At 43.3% G+C, this 25,826-nt stretch overlaps 1 protein-coding gene and 1 long non-coding RNA gene across 3 annotated transcripts in view; one reads left to right on the top strand and one right to left on the bottom strand.

Annotated features, from left to right (window-relative positions):
• The window catches only part of LOC121936368, a 58,902-nt gene that overhangs the window by 21,810 nt on the left and 11,266 nt on the right, over positions 1-25,826 (top strand). The window contains exons 3-4 of the long non-coding RNA XR_006104960.1: positions 6,870-6,981; positions 19,170-19,314. This is a non-coding gene — a long non-coding RNA (uncharacterized LOC121936368). The remainder of the gene's footprint in view (positions 1-6,869; positions 6,982-19,169; positions 19,315-25,826) is intronic.
• Positions 1-25,826, bottom strand: part of CFAP77 (cilia and flagella associated protein 77) — a 78,807-nt gene that overhangs the window by 50,645 nt on the left and 2,336 nt on the right. The gene's annotated exons all lie outside the window — the stretch shown is intronic.

Genomic DNA, 25,826 nt, shown 5'->3' with positions numbered 1-25,826 from the left:
AAACACACACACACTTTTATTTATTTATTCTCTAACAGCACTAAATTTAGCTAGCTTGGTTTAGTTTATTAAACTCATGAACCCCCACACAAAAGGGGTCCCTGCAAAAGGAATACACACACCCTTCACCTAGAATGTTTTATATGGTGTCCCCTTGTCTTTGAGGAGTACCTTAAGGCATGTGCACACTTCTGGTTCCTAGGCCCTAAGGTTTGTGTTGAGCATTGAGAGCAGACTGAAAGGCAATTTTCCCCAGGTGTATCTTGAACTAAAAGAGCAAACTGGCTTATAAATCAGCAGAGGATGAACTACTGCAGAGTCAACCTAGGTGAGGGGTTTGTATGTGTGGTGGGCTATCGGTGCATCTTCTGGGCCATTTCTGGTGTTGCGGCGCTTCAATCATGAATCAGATCAGGGAAAAGGGACTCAGTCTGAATTGGAGGGATTACACTCCCCGCCACCAAAGATGCAAGTTTGCAGTTTGGTTATACTCCTGGACTCAGCCCAGAGTCTTCCTTCTGCTATGGATTTTGCACAGATGGCAAAATGCTAAGATCCATGAAAATACCACAAGTAGTCCCTGAGAGTCCCTGTCATCTGATTCACAGGGCAAGGCACCAAGGAAAGTGGGGACAAACAGCCGTAATTGAAAGGAGGGGAGGCATGGTCTGATTTATTACAGGGATACAGAATAAATATTTTTTTTAGAAGTAATATATATATATATATATATATATATATATATATATAATGAGTAGAAAACAGTGTAGTTTAACTGTCTTTTGCCTATTTGATTTGAGACAAAATGTGCATGAGAACCAGCGCATCTATGCTAAGACAGTGCTGCATTGCTGTTTGCTATTCCCAGTTAAGGTAATGGCAAGAGGTGGTGTGACCCATTCCACTTCACAATCTCCTGCACAACGGTTGTACACAAGGTCATGACAGACTGTTTTGCATCCCTCCCATCCCAAATATGTGCATAACTCTCTGGCAGATGAAACAACTCTCCATGCCTGTGATGAAATGGGTTGCAAAAGCTTAGGCCAGATAAACCATGTTGCTTGTTAAGGGTAGATACAAGAGTAGATCCTGTTGTGTTTGTTGCAAAAGAGGAACACTGTTAGCCCCTTGATGACTTTAAAAAGTGTTGCAGATGTGTTCCACTCCCCTTAATACCATCCTTGTACTTTGCGTTCAAGCCACCTGTTGACTTATGGTAACCCCATGAATATGTAGGAGAGTTTTCTTAGGAAAGAACACTAGAGTTGGTTTTGCCAGTTCCTGCCTCATAAATCTAGCCTGCAGCCCTTGATATTGATTGGCAGTCTCCCATCCAAAAACTAAGTAGGGCTGACCCTGCTTAGCTTCCAGGGTAATTTGGGATCTGGTGCATTTAGGGTATTTAGGCCTTTTCTCATCCTTCTACAACTTGATGCAAATCCTCCTTACACCCTCAGCCTTGTACAGTAGTTGTTGTTTTGTTTCCCTGACCAGGTTTGCATTGCAGAGGTAAATGAAATTTCTGCCGTATGCATGCTTAACTAGATGGATGGCCATCTGTCAGGGATGCTTTGACTGAGAGTTCCTGCATGGCAGATTGGGATTGGACTGGATGCCCCTTGTGGTCTCTTCCAACTCTTTGATTCTATGATTCATTTCCCAAATTTCTTTAGATTCACATCAAGCATCTTCCTCAATAAGCTTTTATCTACCCTTTCCTCCTGCTTTTTTCCAGCCACTTCTTTCCTCAGAATAACCATCTCATGCAGCAGAGCATGAGTTTGATGAATTTGCTTGGTTCCCCTCTTTCTGGAGGCTCCTGTTGTGGTGCTCCTATCATAGGAGTCCTATGCAGCATGCTCCACTCATGCCTCTCTTGAGGTTTCCTCCCTTGTTCTTTGCACTTTGATGCTGCAGCTCATGGTCCCTTCCCTCCTTTTGCGGTCCCTGAGGGGGCTCTGGGATAAAACACTGTAGACCAGGCAAATATTTACTGCCATCTCCGTGGTGTTGTCTGCAGCATAGCGAAAAGGTGGAACCACCTTTCTTCAATGGATGAAAGGATTTCCATATTGACACATATGGAATGCAAAGAGGTGGGGAGCCAATGTGCCCCATCATCACTTCAGGTCTTTTTATCTCTTGGACTGAGGACAGTCCTTGCACATGCGTCTCAGAGGAAGACTTTACTGTTCCTTCAAAGGTTTTCACTGAGTCTTGCAGTTCCCTGCCCTCTGCAGCCTCCTGTTCTCTTGGGCTGGTTTCATTCTCCCTCTCTCTCTCCCCTTCCCCCAGCCAGCAAAAAGCAGTGACCCCCCCCCCCCCCCTTTCCACTGGAGGGAAGCCATAAATCCAAATTTCCAACCATGTCTTTATGTCCATTCAGCAAACAGAAGTGGAGGATTTATTCCACACAGGCTGGCAAAGGGGGAATGGCAGCAGGGGTTGTGGCAGGAGCCATTGGTTTAGCTAAGACACAACGGCTCCCTTGGGCTCCTCTGAGGAGCAGGTGAGGCACGCTCCGGCCATCGACCATAACAAGGCAATTACGGCGAGAACATGAAGAGGGGCAGAGTGTGTGTGTGTGTGTGTGTGCGCGCATGCGCCTCTGTGTGTGCCTCTGCGTACACATGGATGTGCAGGCTGGGGAAAATGGAGTCCGCATTTTGTTAAAGGTGGGGAAATTACATGCACAGTTGTGCCTACAGTGAAGCCTTTTGTGATGTTCTATATTTACATCATCATTATCATTATCATCATTGCTATTCACTACCACCAGCAGCTCATGCTCTAAGCCTGTGCAACCAGCTTTGGATTTTTTGTGTGCGTGCAAGGTTTGTTTTTGCAACATGGACTGATGGGAAATATGAGAGAGTGTTCTAGAACTCTGAGTAATCCAGCTGACAAGACAGATGCTGAGCAACAACCAGTCCCAAGTCCAAACATGCCCAACCAACCCACACACAGTCTAGCATGCATCTTATTTCTCAGGCCAGTCAATTAATGTGGTTGCTGGAAGTCAGATATCTTCTTCTTTCCCCCTTTCAGTTGGGCTTCCACAAGGATCTGTTCTGGGACCATTGTTATTTTCTCTCAATAGACTATCTTTGGGTTATCTTATCAGTTCATATGGTATTCAATATCATGTATATCAATTGCATTTCTTCACTCTCTTCTGACATCAAACACTTTCATGTCTTTCAGCTGTCTCAGCAAGGATTCTTCGTCATTGCCTAAATCTTAACATGGCAAAGACAAAACTACTTATTTTAATTCCAAAACTTTCTTTACAACACACATTCTCCATCGCTGTTAATAATATTCCCATTTATCCCATGAACGAAGCATGTAGTCTTGGCTAACTTCATGCCTTGGTCATTTCCCACCTTGACCACTGTCATCTTCTTTTGACTGGTCTTCTATTTTCTCACCTCAGTCCTCTAGTTTCTATTCAACATTCGGCTGCTAAGATTATCTTTCTGGCCCATTGTTTTGATCGTGCATCCCATTTTGATATTTCTTCATTGGTTACTCATATCCTTTGAGTATTCAGTGCAAACTTCTTGTTTTAACTTTTTACTGTCTTTCACCCCTTATTTCTCTTTACCAGCCTTTCCAAGATCTGCATTCCAGGAACTCTAGACTTTTCACTCAACCAAAGGGTTTCTCTTCCTTGGCTCAGCTTCATCCTTTTTCATTCACTGCTCCATACTCTTGGAATTGCCTCCCTGAACTTTTGAGGACTGGGCCACCGCTCTTATATTTAAATCTCAATTAACAACTTCCTTGTTATCCAAAGCTTTTGGAATTTTAGTGTAAGATTGTTTTACAAGAGACACAGACCTCACATGCCAAGCCCTTCCATCTGTAAAGGTGGGATGAGGGGGATGTTGGAACACCTTTTGTTTGGTGGGATTTAATAACCAGGAGTCAAAAACAGGGGGAGAGATTCAGAGGAAAATGAATGCAGAAAGCTCTCTTTTTGCAAGGATAGCCATCCACTTTGCAAAACAACAACAACAAAAAACACCAGGGATTCCCCCTGTGGCTTAATTTACTGTTTTCCCAGTCATTAAATGTCAGAACAATAAACCACAATCTATGGTTCACTTTAAAAAAGGCAGGAGATTTGCATATGGTTGGCAAACTCTATCTTCACTTATGGCGGGTAAGCAGCCGAAATACCTCCTCCTTGCCCACCCTACCCCCCAGTTCCTCCTTCTCTCCTGATAAATTATGGCGTATTTTACCTTTAATACACTGCACTGTGCTAACATAATTCTGTTAAGAGCCTGGCTTCACAGAATAATTGTGTTCTGGTATAGAAGGCGGCCTTAGCCAAAGGATTAGCTGAAGCAGGCATGGACGTGACAGGCCAGAGATTTGGAAGCTGGATTTGACGCCCGGTCAGCAGTCAGCTAGGTGCCATTCTGTTCTGGGGTGGAAACTACATAATTCTGTGGTAGGGATGGTTCTGATACCAAAATGTGAGCCAGCAAGTCCCCAGCTCAAACACCAGCACAGCTGCAAATAAGAGTGAAAGAGTCTTTGGACTACAGTTCCCACGTGAGCACAGCCACGGACTCTCTGGCTGATCTTTAGTATGTTTCTGTCCCTTATGTTCAGACTCCCCATCTACAACAGCAGGATAGATTTAGTGTCACTTTACAGGGCTGTACTCTGGGGATTACAGAGCTAAGATATGTGAAGTGCTTTTGTTTAGCTCTGCCTGGGATGGAGGAAAGGATCAGGACCAGTTTCAGTCTCACTTTCTCCAATATTTATTTATAATCTCAGTTGTTCCCATCTGACATAAGGACATTCAAGAACTTTGGCCAGTGTTTCCATGGCTGAGCAGGGATGGCCCAGACTCTTTCAGGCTGCACAGTTAGCAATCATGCAGGTTGAAGGATACTGGGAATTACAATCTGAAAAAGTAACTCTCCCAGAAGAACAGACCTTGCCGAGGAGGAGCCAGCATGAGTGAAGCTACTACCAGATCAATTGCTTGGAATGCTGTGAGAACATTAAATGGCCCATGGATGGGGCTTGTCCATTGAATTGCATTTACTTAGGCTTCTGAAAAGCTTTCTATATCCCACACTCCATGTCCTTCCAGAGTAAAAATAACAGTTATGGGATATAGGGGCAAGGCCTTCTATAGATTAATAATTATCAGATTGGCCATGTAAACCCACTGAGTGACCCTGGGCAAGTCACACTTTCTCAGTTTCAGGGAATGGCAATGGCAAACCCCCTCTGAATAAACCTACCAAGAAATCTCCATGATAGGTTCTCCTTAGGGTCACCAGAAGTCGGAAACAACTTGAAGGCACACAAGAACAGCAAACAGAAAGCAGAGAACAGGAGTGAAGGAATTGCTCATCACAGCAGAGTCAAAGAGGATACCCAATTAGTTGCAGAATATCAGAAGCATTGGGGTTTTAGGTGGCAGAAGCAGGGAGTGATGAATGGTTTGAATGGTTGATAAAGATCTATTAACTAAACACATAACTGGGGCTGGAAATAACTGGACTGGACACAGACTGATGACCTGCCAGCCTTTTCCAAATTCTACTGGGAAGGTGTGGTAGCTGCTTGGTATCCAACTCTGTCCAAACTTTAAAGGAGCTTCCCATATAATCCACCCCACATGCTTAGATCCTTGGGTTATTGTTGCAGCCAATAAAAACTAGGCTTACTACGGTCTCTCAAAGAACCTTTGCTTCTGTTGCCCCTACACTATGGAATGACCTGTCGGAGGAGATCTGGAATATTCCCAACCTTGGATGTTTTAAAAAGGCGGTCAAGACAGATCTCTTCCGGCAGCCATTCCCAGATCAACGTGACTGCTCCACCAACTGCCCATCTGCTTGATTTTAGTTATTGGTATTTGTCTTGAAGTGTCATTTTAACTTTGAGGGTGGGTGGGTCTTTCGGTTGTAGGGGTTTATGATATTAATTATTATTATGTATTTTAATGCTGTTTTAATGTTGTAAGCCACCTCGATCCAATTGGAGAGGCAGGATATATATAAATTTTATTATTATTATGGTGTGAAGAATTGTCCCAGCAGGCTTAACAAGTAGGATAGCACTTTGTTCTCTGCTGCCCCAGAGGGTAGGACCAGCTTTGATGGTTTTAAGTTACAGGAGGGTAGGTTTTGACTGAACATTAGAAGGAACGTATTGAAAGTGAGGGTGGTTTGGCAATGGAACCAATTGCCTCCATAAAGGTGGTGGGTCTCCTTCTCTGGAGGTCTTAAAAAGGATGCTGGACAGCTCCGTGCTGGGGATGCTGTAGCTCAGTGATGGTGAACATTTTACAGACCGAGTGCCCAAATTGCAACCCAGACCCCACTTATTTATTGCAAAGTGCCACGTCCTTCTGGCTTTCTAGTAAGAAACTCTGGCAAACTTTGTGCTAGGGTGACAGCATGTGTGCCCACAGAGAAGACTCTGAGTGCCACCTCTGGCACGCATGCCATAGGTTCGCCATCACTACTGTAACTGAAGATCCTCCACTGAGCAGGAGGTCTGGCTCAGTGGTCCATGAGGTCCCTTCCATGTCTAGGACAATGGGATTCTGTGAAAGCTTCCATGAGAGCTCAAAGGTGGCCCATTGACTTTGGAGGCTTCACTGCTTGGCTGGAGGTGTGGCTGTGGAAATGCTCACAATGAGCACTGTCATCCCACTGCATCCCTACGGTCAAGCTGGATGAAGTGTTCCTCACAGTAGAAGAGCGAGGATCCCACCACCACCATCCTCTTGGTGAGTGAACAGCTGGAACCTTTGAGTGGGGCTGGAAAAGACCCTGTCCCTCTCTGGCGGTTTCCTGGCTGGTCCCCCTCTTGTTTCCCTGCAGTTCCTTTTTCCTGCCAGAGATGGAAGAAAGTGCATAGGACAAACCTCCTTCTTCCAGCAACTTCAAGGAGGAGGACTCCCATTCGAGAATCACCATGGGCTTCTTTTTTAAGGTATGCTGAGTTTAATCTGCCATTAAGGTATGCTGAGCTTAATCACGCTGTCCTTTGAGCGAACCAGACACCCGATTCCCCTACTTTACGGGGTCTCTTTCTGTGGTTATGTGGAGTCTACCTCTGCTGTTCATGGCTTAGTTGAGGAATGCATCCTGAAAGAGGGTTTATTGCTTGCAAAACACAGATGCACTGCCTCAAATTGGATGGGAAAAACAAACAGGGTAATTTATTACACTCCTAAATTTGCAAGAATATATTCATAAATTATCTCCCACTTTCTGAAGTTGAGGAAAGGAACTGGAAAGGGTTGTTTGCCATATACTTATTAGTTTTATAATTTATGGTTATTATGCCCTGCTGCAAACACACAAACCAATAAAACCCCAAATCTATTAAAACAACTGCTCCGCTTTCTCTGAGCCACTGAGGGATGCCATTCCAAAGGAGTTGGGGATAAATTACTAAAGGCAATATACCTGCCCCTGATGTTACAGAAGGGTTGTTAGCAAACATGGGAGGTTTTTTCCCCCTTTTAGAAGTCACAAATGAAATTGTAAGTGGATTGAGTTCAGGATTCTGCAATGAAGGCTTGTGAACCTGGGAACAGTCCATAAAATGATTATCCTGGTCCAGAAAACAAAAGTAGCATTCCATCCTTATAATTTCTCAGACCAAGAGACCAGGCCTCCAAATTTAAAGCAAAAATCAAGAGACAAAGAGATGGAACCAGAGATTCTTCGTCTTACAGTGTCCAGGAAGCCTGGTCCCATTGCTGATGCCTGCTATACAAACATATGCAACCACTTAACACAAAGGTTCCATTGAGTGTTTAAATCCCATAGTAGCTGATACATGTTTTCTCCCTTAGTCCCTTAAAAGCCAGTGGACTTTATGTGTAACAGTAAGTCCCATGAGTAAATTGTCCATTTTGTGAAGCATATACATACATCCTGAGAGCTGGTGTGACTAGAGCATTGGAATAGGATTCAGGAGACCAGGGTTTGAATCCCTGCTTGGCCATGGAACTCCATTGGGCAAATCCTCCTCTCTGAGCCTCAGACGAAGGCAACGGCGAATGTCCTCCAAACAAATCTTGTCAAGAAAACCCTGTGATAGCATCACCTTAGGGTTGCCATAAATTGGAAATGTATTCCCCCAGTGGGGATTAAAATCCTAATCTCCCACAGTCCTAGTTCAGCACTTAAAACACTACATCACACTGGCTCTCAACTGCAAGCCTCTGAGAAATGTTGCTATATGAAGCATTTTATGAGTACTAAAATTAAATAAAAGATCTTTTCTGAACCCCCCACAAACCAATTCCATCAGATGGCTCTGAGTTCTAAAATTATTGGCGAGGAAGAAGGAAAGAAAATTCTTTATGTACTTCCACCACATCTAATCTTTCTGTACATACTCTCTGCATAAAACATGTACCATTTTATAAACCTGTCATAACTCACTTAAACCATTTTTCTTTCTTAAAAAAAGTTAGAATCAAGCACTTTGACATCTCTTCTGGTGAAGGAGGTGCTCCAGGCCAGCCTTGCAAATATATCTACAAAAGTTATAGACACACACAAAAGCTTGGTCGATGAAAGGAATGCTGTAGATGTAACATATGTTGATTTTAGTAAGGCCTTTGACAAGGTCTCCAATGATATCCTTGCAAAAAAGCAAGTAACATGTGGGCTAGACAATGCAACTGTGAGCTAAATCAGTAGTTGGTTGATTGACCAAATCCTCAGCAGTGGCTCGCTTCATCCTGGGTTCTGTCCTGGGCCCAGGGCTATTATGGTATTTATCTATGACTTGGAGGAAAGAATAGATGGCATGCTTATCAAATTTGCAGATGACAGCAAATTAGAAGGGATTGCTAATACCCCAAAGGACAGGATCAGAAGTCAAAATGGCCTTATCAGATTAGAAAGCTGAGCCAAAACTAACAAAATGAATTTCAACAAGGAGAAATGCAAAGTACTACACGTAGGAAGAAAAAAGATGAAATGCATATATACAGGATGGGGGATATCTGGCTTGATAATAGAACATGTGAAAGGGATCTAGGAGTCCTAAAAGACCACGTTGAACATGACTCAACAGTCTGATGTCAACAGCAGCTAAAAAACCCCAATGCAATTCAATAGAAGTACAGTGTCTAGATCAAGGGAAGTAATAGTACCACTCTATTCTGCTTTGGTCAAGCCTCACCTGGAATGCTGTGTCCAATTCTGGGCACCACAATTCAAAAAGGATGTTAACAAGCTGTCTAGAGGAGAGCGACCAAATGGTGAAAAGTCTGGAAACCATAAAACTCTGTGAAGAACAGCTTTTGGAGCTGGATATCTTTTGTCTGGAGAAGAGAAGATTAAGGTGTGACATGATAACTGGGGCCCCATACAGACAGGCCAAAATAAAGCTGCTTCGGGTCACTTTGGAGGCATGCTGTTTCAATGATGCATGCGTCCTAAGAGTCCGGAAGCCGTGCCAAAGCCAAGATCCAGTCCTAAGGACTAGAGCACAGCTTTGACACAGCTTCCGGACTCTTAGGACACATACATAATTGCAACAGTATACCTCCAAAGTGATCCCAAGCAGCTTTATTTTGGACTGTCTGTATGGGGCCTATGTTTAAATCCATTGTGGAGGTAAAGAGGGTTTTCTTTGGGGACTTTGCCCTTTCCAAGACAAGATGGCACTGGATGGTGGCTTGGTACAGAAGCAAATTTTTGAAGTGGGGAGGTCAGAGGTTCAAGGGACCTGCTGACAGGTGAATGCTGGGACAAAGTTACTTCCACAACTGTAATTCCAAACAGGGGGCAAAACAGGTTGACATGGCAGATTTGTAGCAAATAGCAGCTAATAAATAGTGTCTGCAAAACAGCCCCCTTGGATCAAGAGGGGAAGTATGTGTGTATCGGTGTATGTGTGCACACAGGGGGTGAGATTTCTGTGTAGAAGCACTCATTATTTACGCAGGGATGCGGATATTTCACGGGAAATGGCACTGATCCGCAAGTGACAAGGTACCTCTTGGCCACGCTGGGTGCAGGGAAATTGCAGGCCAACTGACAGCTTGTTAATGTAGCGTTGCTATTTCCCTGAAATACTGCGCCTTGGTAGTTTTCTTGAAAAGTACAAGACGGGGCTGTTTATTAGCTGTGAATCACCCAGAAATTGCAGGCAAGAGACAATGCAAACAAAAGAGGACAGGTGTGGGGATGTTGCTCCCAGTTCGTGGCACTGCTGCTGCCCTTTGGAGTGCATGGAAAGGAGGGGAGGCAGAGGGGAACAGGATTAAACACAAGGGCCAGATGTTACAAAAGAGACCACAGCACCATCCAGGGTTTTAGGATGAGGACCAAGGCCTGTTCTTTGTGCTCTTACATTTGGAGAATGGAGGCCTGTGGAAATGTTGTGATATGCATTCGATTGTGCCCCTTTCAGATGTAACAATAACTCTGTGAAGGAGATGTTAGTTTTGGACTGGGTCAAATGTCTCCTCGACCATGAAGCTTAGTGAGCACAGACCTTTGACTAGCTCTAGGAATATTTGTGCATTCATCACTAATACTGGTGAATTTTCACAGCTCACATAAAAGGGCATCAAGATCAAATCCATTTTAAACCATGGAAACTGTTGTGCAAACAGGTTGTAAAACAGTCTGTCATGCCCTTGTGCACAACCGTTGTGCAGGAGATTGTGGAGTGGAAGGGGTCACACCACCTCTTGCCATGCCATGGCCTTCCTCTGAGGCTGTGAATGTGTGACTTTACCAAGTCACCCAGTAGGTTGTACACCATGCTGTGTTGTGTGTTGTGTGTCCAGTTAATGCTGATCCTAACCCCTATCATTAGTTTTCTTGGCAACATTTCTGCAGAGACAGCTTGCCATTGCCTTCCTCTGAGGCTGAGAGAGTGTGACTTGCCCAAGGCCTTCCAGGAGGTGTGCATGGCTGAGCTGGGAACTGAACACTAGTCTCATAGTCCAACACTCAAACCATTATATCATGCTGGCACCAAGCTACACTTAAGTAAGCTTACATTGGACCAAAATCTCACAAGCTGTGCCATTATAAAGTTACTGAAGGATTCTCTGTATGCAAAGGGATCTTGTAGCGCCTTTGAGACTAACTGAAAAAAGGAATCTAGTCGCTTTTATAGACTTGAGCCTTGAGTCTAAGTAGACTTCAGATTCTTCCCCATCCCAGCATGATAGCATTGAGCCATAGCACTTAAAGCAGTGTCAGACTGCATTATTTCTCCAGTGCAGATTAGACCTCAATTACGATCAGTTAAAATCTGTTAGATTAAGAACTGAGCCATACATTGCCTTAAAGAGTGAGTTACCTGACTTTGGGGGAACTCATTTGTCTAGTAAAGACACAGAATATGGTCCTGCAAAGCTAACAGAGATTCTTCATCACAGAGTAAGCAGAATTAAGAATCTGAGACAATTGATATGAGTGGCACATTTTTGCATTATGGAAAAAGGAAAGAGCGATTTACTGAGTTTACCTGGGTGACTATAATAACACAATGCTAAGTGATGCCCAATAAAGGGTTTACTGTTCACAATAAAGAGTTTTGCAGCATTTAAGTGATAAGGGCGCTTTTTTGCCTTGTCTATGTGTAAATCTATTTTATGGGTGTTTTTAATGGAAATTTTAATGGAAAATATAACAGAAAGTCTCTTGAAGTGTCTTAGAGAAGACCCCAAATGTACTGTATTATGGAAGGCACAAAATCTAACTGTATTGTGTGCGCGCATGTGAGTGTGTGCATACTTATATTTAATAGGCAAACAGTACCACTCACTGCTGAAAAGAAAGGTAATCTTTAAAAGTTTCTTTCAGTGAAATCTCACGTACCTTTACATACAGTTAAATGGAACTTAGATAGAACTAAATATCAAGAAGGAAACATGGCATGCAGCTTCTGAAATATTATCTAGTTCATGGTCCAACGCTCAACCCACAACACCACTTTGACTCAAGGTACCTCTAAGAGCCATCAACCCTCTCCTAATGCAGGAATCAATTACAAAAGCATTCCTGACTGATGGCCATCCAACATCAGTTCAAAGGCTCAAATGAGGAAGGCTCCACCATCCTCTCCTGAGGGAATCTATGGCACGGCCAAACACCTCTGACGGGCAGGAAGTGCTTTCTAATATTTTGTCAGAGTTTCCCTTCCTGTCCTTTGAAGCTATTGGATCCAGTTCTATTCATGTAAAGGGTCACACAATGGACTGAGGTACTCTCAGGGGTAGTAACAAATATTTGATGGGTGGATCGGCAGGAAGAAAGAATCATAGAGTTGGAAGAGACCCCAAGCGCAATCCAGTCCAACCCCATTCTGCCATGCAGGAACTCTCAATCAAAGCATCACCGACAGATAGTCATCCAGACTCTGTTTAAAGACCTCTAAGGAAGGAGACTCCATGACACTCCAAGGAAGGAGTGTGTTCCACTGTCAAACAGCCCTTATTGTTCTTCCTAATGTTGAGCTGTATTCTCTTTTCCTTTAGCTTGCATGCATTGTTCCGGGTTCTGTTCTCTGGAGCAGCAGAAAACAAGCTTGCTCCCTCCTCAATATGACACCCCTTCAAATATTTAAACAGGGCTATCACATCCCCTCTTAACCTTCTCTTCTCCAGGCTAAACATACCCAGCTCCCTAAGTTGTTCCTCATAGGGCATGGTTTCCAGACCCTTCACCATTTTAGTCACCCTCCTTTGGACACGCTCCAGTTTCTCAATGTCCCTTTTGAGTTGTGGTGCCCAGAACTGGACATAATATTCCAGGTGGGACCTGACCAGAGCAGAATATAGTGGCACTATTACTTCCCTTGATCTAGACACTATACTTTTATTGATGCAGCCTAGAATCGCATTGGCCTTTTTAGCTGCCACATCGCACTGTTGACTCATGTTCAATTTGTGGTCTACTTGGACTCCCAGATCCCTTTCACACGTATTTTCATTTAGCCAGGTGTCCCCCATCCTATATCTGTGGATTTCATTTTTCCGTCCCAAGGGCAGTACCTTACATTTTTCTGTAAAGGACTGGAATTGCTGGAGTCCTGAGCACTTAGGGAGCACTCCACCCAGCAACCTTTTGTTGCGTTACCCAAAAATGTTCACCCTAGTTATTTATTATGTCTGTACTAAATGTTTTCCAGGAAGACAAACATCCAGAAACTTGGCATAAACACAGATATTGACTTTGCAGGACAATGCAGCGAATCCATTAGTAAACTTCAGATTGGTTGACCGGCTAACTTTGGCTTTTAATTTAAAAAAGCAACCTTAAAACTTTGAAATGGCTCCTTAAACCCAGACGAAGAGAGTTGAGTAGTGCAGCACAATAAACAATGATGCCATAAAAGGGAAGTTGCCATTAAGAGAAGCAGCTGTTTACATAAAATATAATTAATCTGTTATAACACCAACACCCTTTTTAATGTAGCCATATGCTGGTTTGCTTTATGACGATGCTAAGCCAACTTGGCTATTAACTCTTCTTCTGTTTGTTTTTTTAAGGCGATGCCAACCATATTTTCTGACTCCGCTAATAATCACCGTTATCACCTCATTAGCTTATTTAGATGGCATAATTTTCAGACATGATTGCCGAGGGTAGCCTTGTCTCTCTTTTCTCTCTGCCTTCCCGGACTGTTAAGTGATATCTGACAAACCCAATTAATTGTGAACCCGGCCTCTGTAATGGCGAGGCAGCCACTGCACACGCTCTTAATGGAGTTTTAATTTCCCCGTGGCAAGTCAATATTGGTTCTAAGTGAGAAGACGTCAGGTAGGAGAACACATCTCGCCCCCCTTCTATGCACACAAAGACTGAGGGAACAACAATGTACAAATGCTCATCCAAAACGAAGGCCCAGCTTCCTACAACTCTCTACACACATCTTGCCATCAAGGGAATACTGGCCATCCTCACAATCGACACCATTTTGATTTATGGCCATGTGTGTAAAACCCATACAAACCCACCGGGTGTGACACTACTCAGAAACAACATCTTGCCTGGAGAGAGAAGCCATGAAAACGTGGTTGGACTAAAGCAGCCATTTTTTGTACGCTGCCAATCTTGTCTTGCCCTTTGGGGGCACATCAAATAAATAAAGACAGCTTGCGCTCTGTCAAATCATGGGATTTCCATCCATTTCTGTGGAGCAGGACTCCAAATGAGGATAGCTCGCCTAAAATATTTTATTATTATTATTATTATTATTATTATTATTATTATTAGTTTTATTTATACCCCGCCTTTCCATATGATCAAGGCGGCTTACAACAGAGTCTCAGAATACAAAGCAAAACAATGCACAGGAAAAAACAATGCAATACCATACAATGCCAACAATATAAAAATACAGTACATAAGGCACTCTTAAGTTACGTTAAGGAAGTTACTCTTTCTGGCATTCTTAATATGAATATTTTTTTAGAGCGACAAGAGTTCAATAAGGCAAACTGCAAGGTCTAGCAAATCTCATACTGGTCAAATAGCTTACAGCTTGCATTAAGTCAGAGTGAACCTGATAAATTAGGCACTTGTAGCCTGCATATAAGACATGCGACTGAACCAGATAAGTTTGAAATAACCCTATTTTTAAATAGCAAAAATAAATCTGTCATATCTAGAAGGTGCAAGGATGATTTGTGTAAATTGGGGGTTGGAATTGTGTGGCCCTCCAGATGTTGCTGGCCTACAATGCTCAGTGCTCCTCACTCTTTGCTACAAGCATACAAGTGATCCACTGTTTCATGGCAGCTGTGTCTAAAATATATGAATTTCAAGTAGAGCATTCTTGGCCCAGCCTAGTTCCCTGACATTATAGAAATGCCCTTTGAAGCCATATCAAGCAGCCTTTCTAAGACACACAACAGGTTATGTCTTGACTTCTTGTCAAAAGAACCTGTTTGGTTGTTGCAGCTAGCTTTCCAAACGGGGAAATAGTAGAGTTCCACAAGCCACATGAATATTCACATACAACCTAATAGTGTCTGAAGAAAATATGATTTAGGAATTTCATGTTTCCAAGACATGCCTGATTTTGCATATGTATGTTTGTTTCCTGACAGCCTTGAACTCGGGCATGCCTACTGCATTTCGTGGCACTTGAAGCAGAAAGAAAGTACAGTTATAAAATAGTTTCTATTTTTAGCTGCTTGAGAATCAAGAAATATTAGAAGCAAAAGCCTAAATCAAGATTTATTGCAATGTTATTTGCCTCTTTTTGTGCCTTCTGCTGCGCCATTTCCGAAACTGAATTTTCTGAGGTTTTTTAATTTTGAGACAGAGAACAAGATGGTGCCCCTTCCAATGCCATGTATAGAACCCCAACCGGATCAGCTGCCGACTCTTTCTTCAGCACTGGCATTCATGTGGAAAAGTCCATCACTCCTGGCTCCCATGTCAGTGGGGCAGTGGAGCCACTCTGGGTTTTTGATGGCATTAAAGGAAATCTCCAAATTGCTGGGGTTTTCCAAGTATTGGGTTCAGCATGTTGGGTAACTCTTTAGTAGATAAAGTGGATCCAGAGCACCAGGGGCCACTACTTAACTGCATCTAAGGCATCCAAACCCACTGGCACACAACTGCTGCCCATCCCCAGCCCACCTCACCTTGCTTAACAGTATCAGTGATTCTGCAAGTAATTAATTACTAGAGCAAATCTATTGAATAAACTGTTGGTTGGTGAGTCAACATGTAGCTAGATCCTATGGATTCAATGGGTCCTGAAAGAATTCAAAGATATAGTCATGTTAGTCTGTAGAATCAGTATGTAGAGAGATCTTGTAGAACCTCTGAGACTAACTGAAAGAAAGAAGTTGGCAGCATGAGCATTCATAGACTTAAGTCTACGAAAGCTCATGCTGCCAATTTCTTTCTTTCAATTAGTCTCAAAGATGCAAATATATCCTGTTCTGTGTTGGTTAACATGGTGAAACACGTCAAAGACATAGCCATGTGAAAACAATGCTTCCTTAACTTAATGTGTTTCCCACACTACATTCCAGTACTCAATCGTATACAGTAGTTATCTACTCTCCGTGGCTTTGTGCAACAGGCTTCCTCCTCCTGCTTTTGTCCCCCAACAACCATCATTAAAACTGAACTTGTCACCTCATCAAAACCCACAAGGTTTTGGCTTTGAATTGACCTTCTCACACACAAATGGCTTATATAGGTCTGTCTCTGGATTCTCCACTCCAAACATGCATCTGAGGAATTAGGCTCAAGTGCTCAAAACCTCATGCTAACAACTTCTTTCTTTGAGTTCTTTCTTTAGTCTCAAAGGTGCTACAAGATCCTTGTGCATAATGGTGACACACGTAAGGGCAAAGTAACACTTGATAAATGGGAAACCCCTATTAACTGCTCACTGTTTCCCTTCAGATGTGGAAGTATTACCATATCCTTCTTTTCCATGGGGTAGGATTACCATATGTCCTTCTTTTCCAGGACATGCCCTCTTTTTCAGAGCTACAATTTCTGCTCAGATGTCTTTTTTAAATGTTTTGATTTTCTGGATGGGAGGAAGTGGGTGATCAGATAGTAGAACAGGGTAGGAAAAGAGCCATGCCAGGTTAAAGGAGGGAGACGGAAGCCTCCAAAGCAGCCAGTCTCAGTCACCTATTGCTTGCCAAGTGGCTCACTAGTTTCCAGATGGGTCAGGGCTGAAAGATGCCCTGCCACCATTGCCAAGGTGGTGCCTAGCTAACTCAGGATTGGTGTCTTTTCTCACAATGGCCCAGAGGGGATTGAAAGCAAGAGCTGCCATAGTGATCATTGGTTTGAAGTTGTCCTTTGGTAAATATGTCCTCTTTTTCTGCTGCTTCTCAAAATATGCTAAGCCTAGGCTCAGGGCCAAAGTGCAAAAGAGAGGAGTCTGGTAGGTTGTGTCCAACTTCTCCTCTGAATGCCTCTGTCACTGGGCATAGGGACCCCTGTGATGACCTGATCTCCTTTCAGGGCGTCTGTAACCGCAAACAAAGTGATGACCCCGAGTTGGAATTTGCATGCTTTGCAACCTTGCTGCTTTCTAAGTAGACCTGAGGAGGCCATCTTTCTTTCCAGCCTCCAAACCCCCCTCCATCGGTCCCTTTTGCAATCTTTCCTATCATAATAAGTCTGTCCAAAACTGATGCTGCTCATTCTTTTGAAAGATGGTTTCATTTTCTACTCAAAATTGCTACAGAGAAAGGGGGAGGGAAAGACAGGAAGAAAAAGAACAACAAGCCCTCACTTTGGTGAATGAATGTTGTGTACAAAACATGACAGATTCCCCTCTCCTGACAGAAATAAAAGATAACACCAGGTAGCGGAGCTTAAAACAGATTTAACAAGGCAGCTGAGACAGAGGCAAAGGAAATCTACATTGCCTTCCAGGAGACAGGCTGGAGCAGGATCATGCGGTAGTGCCAGGCTGGGCAAAGGGCTATGCCCACAGCTGTTTTTGTGGGGTCCAAAGCCTTCCAAGACCAGCCTTTTTCTGACAGAAGAGGTCAGTTGTCAATCAATCAATCAATCAATCAATGCCTTTATTGCAGTCAACAAGACCTCCAGGCAAGTCAGTTGTCCTTCCTAGAAGTTTCTAGGAGCAGTGAGTCCACTGTTTAATGTGGTTGCAGAGCCCCCTTGTTTGGTTTAAAATGGGGGGGATTATAGTACAGTGCACTACAACTCCCAATGATCTTCACTCAGGGTCCTGAACCCCAGCCCCAAAAAGATTAAGCACCTTGCATAGCTCTTTTAATGTCCAGACTAACATCCAAACCCACCGGCCAACATTAGCAACGGTTTCCCCTGCTATAACAAAATGTGCTGTATTTTTCAGAACTTAGAAAGTGACTTTTTGAAAGTTATCCGTCTTGAACATTGTCTGTCAAAACTGAGTTGTAAAATACTCTGAAGAAATGACAGAAAGCAGTAGTAATTTTAAATAATTTTAAAGTGGCTATTTCTAAATTTGCATATTAATGAACACTGTTACACATTATGAACTTCTTTATCCTCTTTTGTTCCCTTCTTTAAAAAAAACCATGTGTCAGTGACCACCTTGACAAGAACTAATGTTCATGCAGACATACTATGGACTTGATCACATGGGAGGAATTTCTCTTAATTTCGAATGAAAAGAAAGTTGGGACAGAACACATTTATGTGAATTCGCTAGTTCAGCAAATTTATGTGAATTCGAATTGCTTTTGAACTTGCTTCCCATTGCCCGAAAATAGCTTGCCATTGCCCAAAATTGTGTGTGATCACCTCTCATGCAATAACGTGAAACCCCAGGATTGCATTCAGACTGACTTCCCATTGCCCAAAATTGTGTGTGGTAGTCTATCACGCAATAACGTTAAACCCCATGATTGTGTTCAGATTGCCATTGGATTATACTTTCAGTTTGTCTGATAATGTCCAAAGGTGAGCCTCTCAAGGGTTTGTTCTTCCGTTTCAGCCCAGCCAGTGGTAGGAATGCGCATAGCGCATTGCCAGCATCAACAAACAAAGTATTTCTGACTCTCTACCTTGCCTGCATTTGCTCATCCTAGATATTTTGCATTAAAAACCTTGCATCGCTTGTGCGCATAGCCGGAGCTGGATGCTCATTTCCCCACTCCTCCAAAGTTTTCAGGAGTGCAGCACCCTTTGCTTTGTTGCTCAAAATGATCCTTAGTCACAATATTACTGTCAGGGCGAGGAGAGATTCAAAGGTGTGTTCAAGTACAACTACAGTGAGAGAAAGAGAGAGCTGTTTCGTTATGCCACCGATCGCGCCACCAAATAAGTGACTTCTTTCCCCATTAAAATTCTTGATTGAAGGCTGTTAGCTGTTTATCAGCTCCAAATTGCATTTCTTCTCTCCCAGGGCCCACCTTGTCCACCCCACTGGAAAAAAGGAAAACTCTCAGCAACAACCTCCTCCTAGTTAGTAACAAGAAAAGGGTTTCTAATGGTGCCTTTTCAGTGTGTGTGTGGTTGCGGAGGGGGCTGCATGGGGAAAAGGGGGGTCTACACAAACACAGATTGCACTTCCAATCTCCCAGGGGCATCACGCTTCTTTGTTCTGCTAAGAAAAATTAACCTCAATCTTGGCTCAAGGTCCCCGGATTGATTATCATAGTCATTTAAATACTGTAATCTCATTTTCAGCATCAGGGAAAGGGAGCGAAAAGGAGAAGAATTAGAAAGAAAAGGGGTGTCGTTGCCACGGACGGGGGGAGGAAGAGAAGAACGAGAGAAAAGAACGTGCGGGGGAAGGAGGGAGGAAAAAACGGAATAAATTATCTGACAAAAGGTAAGCTTTTGGCTTTCTGCTTATGGAGCCTATTTCAAGATCTTTCCACTTGATTGGAAAAGTTGATGAAGTTTAAATGAAGCAGAATTAGGAGCTTCGGCTGGCCGGGTATTGACAGGGGCCGAGCCAAAGAATGTACACTTTCAATAGGGTCCGACGTGGGGCTCTCTCCCCCGCTCTCCGCTTTTCAGTGGCAAACAGAGGGAAAGGCCTAAATGGTATAATCTTCAATCAAATCTAACATTGAGGATGACAAGACAGGGTAATGAGAAGGGGCGAAGGCAGGCATGTTGGTTAAAGAAATTAATCCCTCTTGCTGAGCCCAAGAGTCTGCCTTTGATGTCTATTGTACAGCGCCTGTTCCATCCTATCTAAATGCTAACTAACTAGGAGAGCAATCTGGGACTGTGCTTTTCATGGCGGAGGCTAAGCTGATAATAACTATTTTATCCTTTTGATTCATACGCTCCAACTGTCCCTCTTTCCCAGGGACTGTCCCATCCCATCCCATCCCATCCAGTCCTATCCTCTCTCCCCACTCTGTGCCATATGTACCTGTTCTTGACAGCTGCCACAGCTTTGTCACACCTTATCGGGAAGCTACCTGTTAGAATGAAATGGCTGCTGTTGGCAAGAGTTGCTGATCACAATGCCACTTTTTAGAAAGTGACCCCACCTGTTTGCTCCGCAAGGGTGCACCAGGATATTTCCAGGAGGGATTATTCTGTTATTCTTTTAAGATGGAGTTAAAGGCCAGGCTGCATGTGATGGAGGACACACTTGAAGGTCTTAACCAGGGTGGGCAACTGTGGCAGCAATGGAGGCCACACTAATGTCCCAGGACTCTAGGGAGGCCACATAGACTACTGCAAAATAAAACCAAAAGGTAAAGTTCTGATTTTCAAATGTGGACAGTTTTTGATACTAAACAATAAAGAGAGATCTTGAAACCTATTTTAAAAAGGCACCCAGGAACTGCAACTCACTCTCTTTTTTGGTCCGAAAAAGACTACGCAGGGATTTTGCAGGTGCTGAGGGCCACAAAGCATTGTTAGGGGTCAAATATGGCTCTTGGGCTTCATCTTGCCCACCTTTGGTCTAAACTAAGGATTCTGTCAGTTTTAATCTCTCTCTGCTTCTAATTTCTCGAGTCTTGTGTTCATCTTGTCCCAAAAATAAAAGAAATGCTCTATTTTAAGTTCATAGAATCATAGAGTTGGAAGAGGCCACAAGGACTATCAAGTCCAACCCTCTGCCATGCAGGAACTCTCAATCAAAGCATCCCCAACAGATGTCCATCCAGCCTCTGCTTAAAGACCTCCAAGGAAGGAGACTCCATTACACTCCAAGGAAGGAGTGTGTCCCACTGTCAAACAGATCTTACTGTCAGGAAATTCTTCCTGATGTTGAGGTGGAATCTCTTTTTCTGTAGGTTGCATCCATTGTTCTGTGTTCTAGTCTCTGGATCATCAGAAAATAAGCTTGCTCCCTCCTCAACATGACATCCCTTCAAGTATTTAAACAGGGCTATCATATCACCCGTAACCATCTCTTCTCCAGGCTAAACATCCCCAGCTCCAGACCAGTGTGCACAAAATAATTTAAGCTAAATTAAATATCCAATTTCCGCCAACTCCAGAACTTTATCTACTTAATATCAGCTCAATTCTTAATCATAGAATCATAGAATCATAGAATCATAGAGTTGGAAGAGACCGCAAGGGCCATCCAGTCCAACCCCCTGCCATGCAGGAAATCCAGATCAAAGCATTGTCGACAGATGGCCATCCAGCCTCTGTTTGAAGACCTCCAAGGAGGGAGACTCCACTACACTCCTAGGAAGTGTGTTCCACTGTCGAACAGCCCTTACTGTCAGGAAATTCCTCCTAATGTTGAGGTGGAATCTCTTTTCCTGCAGCTTGCATCCATTGCTCCGGGTCCTAGTCTCTGGAGCAGCAGAAAACAAGTTTGCTCCCTCCTCAATATGACATCCCTTCAAATATTTAAATAGGGCTATCATATCACCTCTTAACCTTCTTTTCTCCAGGCTAAACATCCCCAGCTCCCTGAGTCGTTCCTCATAGGGCAAGGTTTCCAGACCTTTCACCATTTTAGTCGCCCTCCTTTGGACACATGGCTCCAGTTTCTCAATGTCCTTTTTGAATTGTGGCGCCCAGAACTGGACACAATATTCCAGGTGGGGCCTGACCAGAGCAGAATATAGTGGCACTATTACTTCCCTGGATCTAGATACGATACTTCTATTGATGCAGCCTAAAATCGCATTGGCCTTGTTAGCTGCCGCATCACACTGTTGACTCATGTTCAACTTGTGGTCTACTTGGACTCCTAGATCCCTTTCACATGTTGTCTCCTTAAGCCAGGTGTCTCCCATCCTATATCTGTGCATTTCATTTTTTCGCCCTAAGTGCAGTACCTTACATTTCTCTCTGTTGAAGTTCATTCTGTTAGCTCTGGCCCAGCTTTCTAGTCTATTCAGGTTAAAAAAGAAGATGAAAAATCTTTTTGGAGAATCTTGTTATATATGGTGATGGCTGCTGCCACACTTCACCTCACTGTATTCAGGACACATTGAGGAGGAAAAAAATCAGGTTACATCTGGCCTGAGCCAACCAGCTAGCCACTGGTCCTGAAAGGCTCTTGCTTTGTAGCTTCAAGGAACCCAATTCATCTCACCAACTCACATTGCCACCTTTTATATAAGGGATCCAGATACCACTTTCATGTAATCTGCCTCTTTCTAGTGAATTGTGTTCCAGTGGCAACAAGCGAATGGCTCTGACCTTCTTACGCCCACTGACCTCAATGTCTTTTCAATTCCCTTTCCAAATCCTCCATGGCACCTCAAAAGAAAAGCGCCACCAGAGAAGAAGAGCAAAGAAGGTTCACATTTGCATGTCATTTTCAGGTGCTAATTTATAAATGATATACATGCAAAGTTAGAAATAATTGCTGTCACTTGGATAGAACAGCAACATAACTCACCAATTTGGAGAAGACTACTTTTTAATAGTTAAGAATCTCATAGGGTCTGAACACACAGGCTGAAATAAAGCTGCTTTGGGTCACTTTGGAAGTATGCTGTTTAAATGATACATGCATCCTAAGAGGCCGGAGGTTGTATCAAAGCTGTGCTCCAGTCCTTAGGACTGGAGCATGGCTTTGGTGTGGCTACCAGCCTCTTAGGACACATGCATTTAAACAGCATACCTCCAAAGTGTCTCAAAGCAGCTTTATTTTGGCCTGTCTGTTCAGGCCCATAGAATCCTAGAGCTGGAAGGGCCCCATGACCCATTGAATCCAACCCCACATTCAATGCAGGCTCTCCAGCTAGACCATCCCCAACAAGGAGCTGTCCAGCTTCTTTCTGAAGCTCTCCAGAGTAGGAGACCCCACCACCTCTCTAGGCAATTGGTTCCAATGGTGAACCACTCTCACTGTTAAGAAGTTCCTTCTAATGGTAAATCAAAATCTACCCTCCTGTAACCGAAAACATGGTCCTGTCCTCTGGGGCAGCAGAGAACAGGCCTGGCCTCTCTCTGGTGATCATGAGCATGATCATGACATCCCTCAGTTTGAACATGGCCAGCTCCTCATATGTTTCGTTCTCTATACTGCTTTATTGCCTTTCTCCAAACCTGATCCAACTTGTCTATATCCTTCTTAAAACGAGGTGCCCAGAACTGAACACAAGGCTCCAGAAGAAGCCTGAACAGCATAGAATATAGTGAGAGTAGTACTTCCATCATCTTGAAAATTACATTTCTGTTGTGCATGTATATGCCTTCAAATTGCCTGTCAACGTATGGTGATCCCATGAATTTTATAGGGTTTTCTTAGGCAAGGAATGCGCAGAGGTGGCCAGGCCCAATGTTTCACTCTTCAGTAACCAAAGCATTGGGAGGCTGCTTAAAATTTTTAACTAGTTACAGTTAAAGTCCAAGTTATAGATGGTTACTGTTAGACTTGCATTTTTAAAAAGATTGTCTCTTTGGTTTTTTTCCTTTTCTAAGGAACTACAATAATTATTTTTAATCACAGGTACTTTTAAAAGTCTGTACTTTAAAGCTACTAACATAGAGTATAAAAACCACAAGAGTTTTTTCATAGTATTATAGTGGGAACAGACTGCAAGGTAGTGGACTTTCCTCCTTTGAGGGTCTTTAAAAAGAGGTTAGATGGACATCTTTGGGGAGTGTTTTAGTTGTGGATTCCTGCATGACAGGGAGTTGGACTGATGGCCTCTAGTATCCCAAGCAGTTCTCTTCCAGAGTCTAAATTTTAAAAGCCACTTACTTTTTGTTCTGGACAGAGCCAGTTTAAGATAAACATAGGCCCTAATCTCAGCCCAAAGTATGACCAAACGCTGACCATGATAGCCCAAACACTGGATATATTTCAAACTAGCATTGTTGCAGATATGTTTAAGAACAAATATGCAGCAGACTGGAGTGATGCCTGATCTGAGTCACAGGGCCTTGATGACAATGTCCCTCTTGGCATAGTTGACTCAGTCCCATCTATAACGCATAGAAGGAAAGTGCTTCTGGAGAACCATCCGAAACCCATCAGTAGCGTTCAGGACATTATAGAAAGCACTCCTTCACAAGAGCTTGAAGAAGTTGCTTTTTTTAATTCTAATTTTAAAAACCAACCAACCAACCAATCAAACAAACATCCACTGGAAGTTGTAAACCAATGTTTCCAAGCCCTTCTCTTGACATGCGTTTACCAACATTTGCATGGGTTGCCAATTCATGTCCACACCGCACAATGTAAACGAGTTTCAAATGAGTTTCAATCAGATCCATTGGATGGGGTGCATCAAATAAATGAAAGCAGGTTGGTTCAAGGTGTGTGTGTTTGGGGGAAGGAGGTTGGAGAGAGAGAGAGAGAATCATAGGGTTGGAAGTGACCCCAAGGGCCATTCAGTCCAACACCAATCTGCCATGCAAGAATACACAGTCAAATTATGCCATTCAGCAGAAAAGAAGTTTGCTCCCTCCTCAATATGACATTCCTTCAAATATTTAAACAGGGCTATCATATCACCTCTAAACCTTCTCTTCTCCAGGCTAAACATCCCCAGTTCCTTAAGTCGTTCCTCATAGGGAATGGTTTCCAGGCCCGTCACCATTTTGGTCACCCTCCTCTAGACATGCTCCGGTTTCTCAACATCCTTTTTGCGATGCCTAGAACTGGACACAGCATTCTAGGTGAGGCCTGACCAAAGCAGAGAGAACTATGCTATACAATTTTATTTTCTGGCCGACCAGTCATGGTGCAGAACCTATACATCTGCGGGGAAACTTTATTCCCTTTAGAAGGCAAAACTAGAGAAAGAAAGCATCTCAGAAAAGGAAAGTAAGAAGAGGCTTCCCTCTAGCGGACAAAGAGTCAAGCAAATGCTGCCAAAAGGAGTATTGGAAGAGCAGCCACCTGTTTTGTTTTTTCCACCTTCACGTTTTTGAAATCTCAGGGTTTCTTTCCCCCCACTTCCCACCAATCCAAAATACAAAGAAATCTGTGAATTTTGCTAAATTCTCATCTAAAAGAAAATGAAATGAAATTTCCACCTATCCCTTCTAGTCCACTGCAGGCTAGTCCTTCTCTAATTGTAGAGTATGTAAGCCATTGCTTTCTGCAAACACAGATATGAAAACAAATTTGGTTTCCCAATTTTAAAAAACCGGAGCCCACTGAAGCCAGCAAATGGCATCCTTGCTCCCTCTTAGGCACAGGATTAAGCAAGAAGGCTTCTGGCACACACAAAATGGTGCAGAACGTAGCAAAACACCCGGTCAAAGCTCAAAAAGCAGTCAGACTGTGGCATTGGGGGAGAGTGATCTGAGCACTGAACTAGGACTTTGGGGAAACAGGGCTTGGCGTTCTGCTCTGCCACAGAAACCCCACACTCTGCCGGCCTCAAAGGAAGGCCTCTGTGGCAAACCTACACTGTGTAAATCTGTCCAAGGAAAACTTAGGGGAGAGCTGCCATAAGTAGGAGTTAATTTGAAGGAACATAACAACGGCAACAATAGCAGCAACAACAGGTAAGTGGTTAATCCATTTTTGCTATCATTACTCTCGCTTCTACAGGCTCTTGCCAAGGGTGAGTCATGAGTATGTGTGCTTACATGGCAATAGACATATTTACTTGCAAGAGGTCGAAGGGAAGGACATGTAAGTCACATGAGATGCCAAGGCTCCTTTCCTGAAGGCACAGAGAGTTGTAATAGCCTAGAAGCAAAAGGATCACCTTTCTTTTCTTTCCATTTTTCTTTTCATATCATATCACCTCTTAACCTTTTATGTCCCTGGTTTCAGACCAAAGCTCTTCTGGTTCACAATCTATTATACTTAGTACTGCAAATCTGTTTCTTATATTGAGCAGAATAGAGTGGCACTATTACTTCCCTCGACCTAGACACTATGTGAAGTTGAGATACTGCATAGAGGAGATGGAGTATAACTTCACACTCATTTTGCTC

The sequence above is a fragment of the Sceloporus undulatus genome, chromosome 7, assembly GCF_019175285.1.
Source record: "Sceloporus undulatus isolate JIND9_A2432 ecotype Alabama chromosome 7, SceUnd_v1.1, whole genome shotgun sequence".
NCBI classification, from domain to species: domain Eukaryota; kingdom Metazoa; phylum Chordata; class Lepidosauria; order Squamata; family Phrynosomatidae; genus Sceloporus; species Sceloporus undulatus.
The sequence above is the reverse complement of the archived record's forward strand: the minus strand, read 5'-3'. Positions and strand labels throughout refer to the sequence as shown.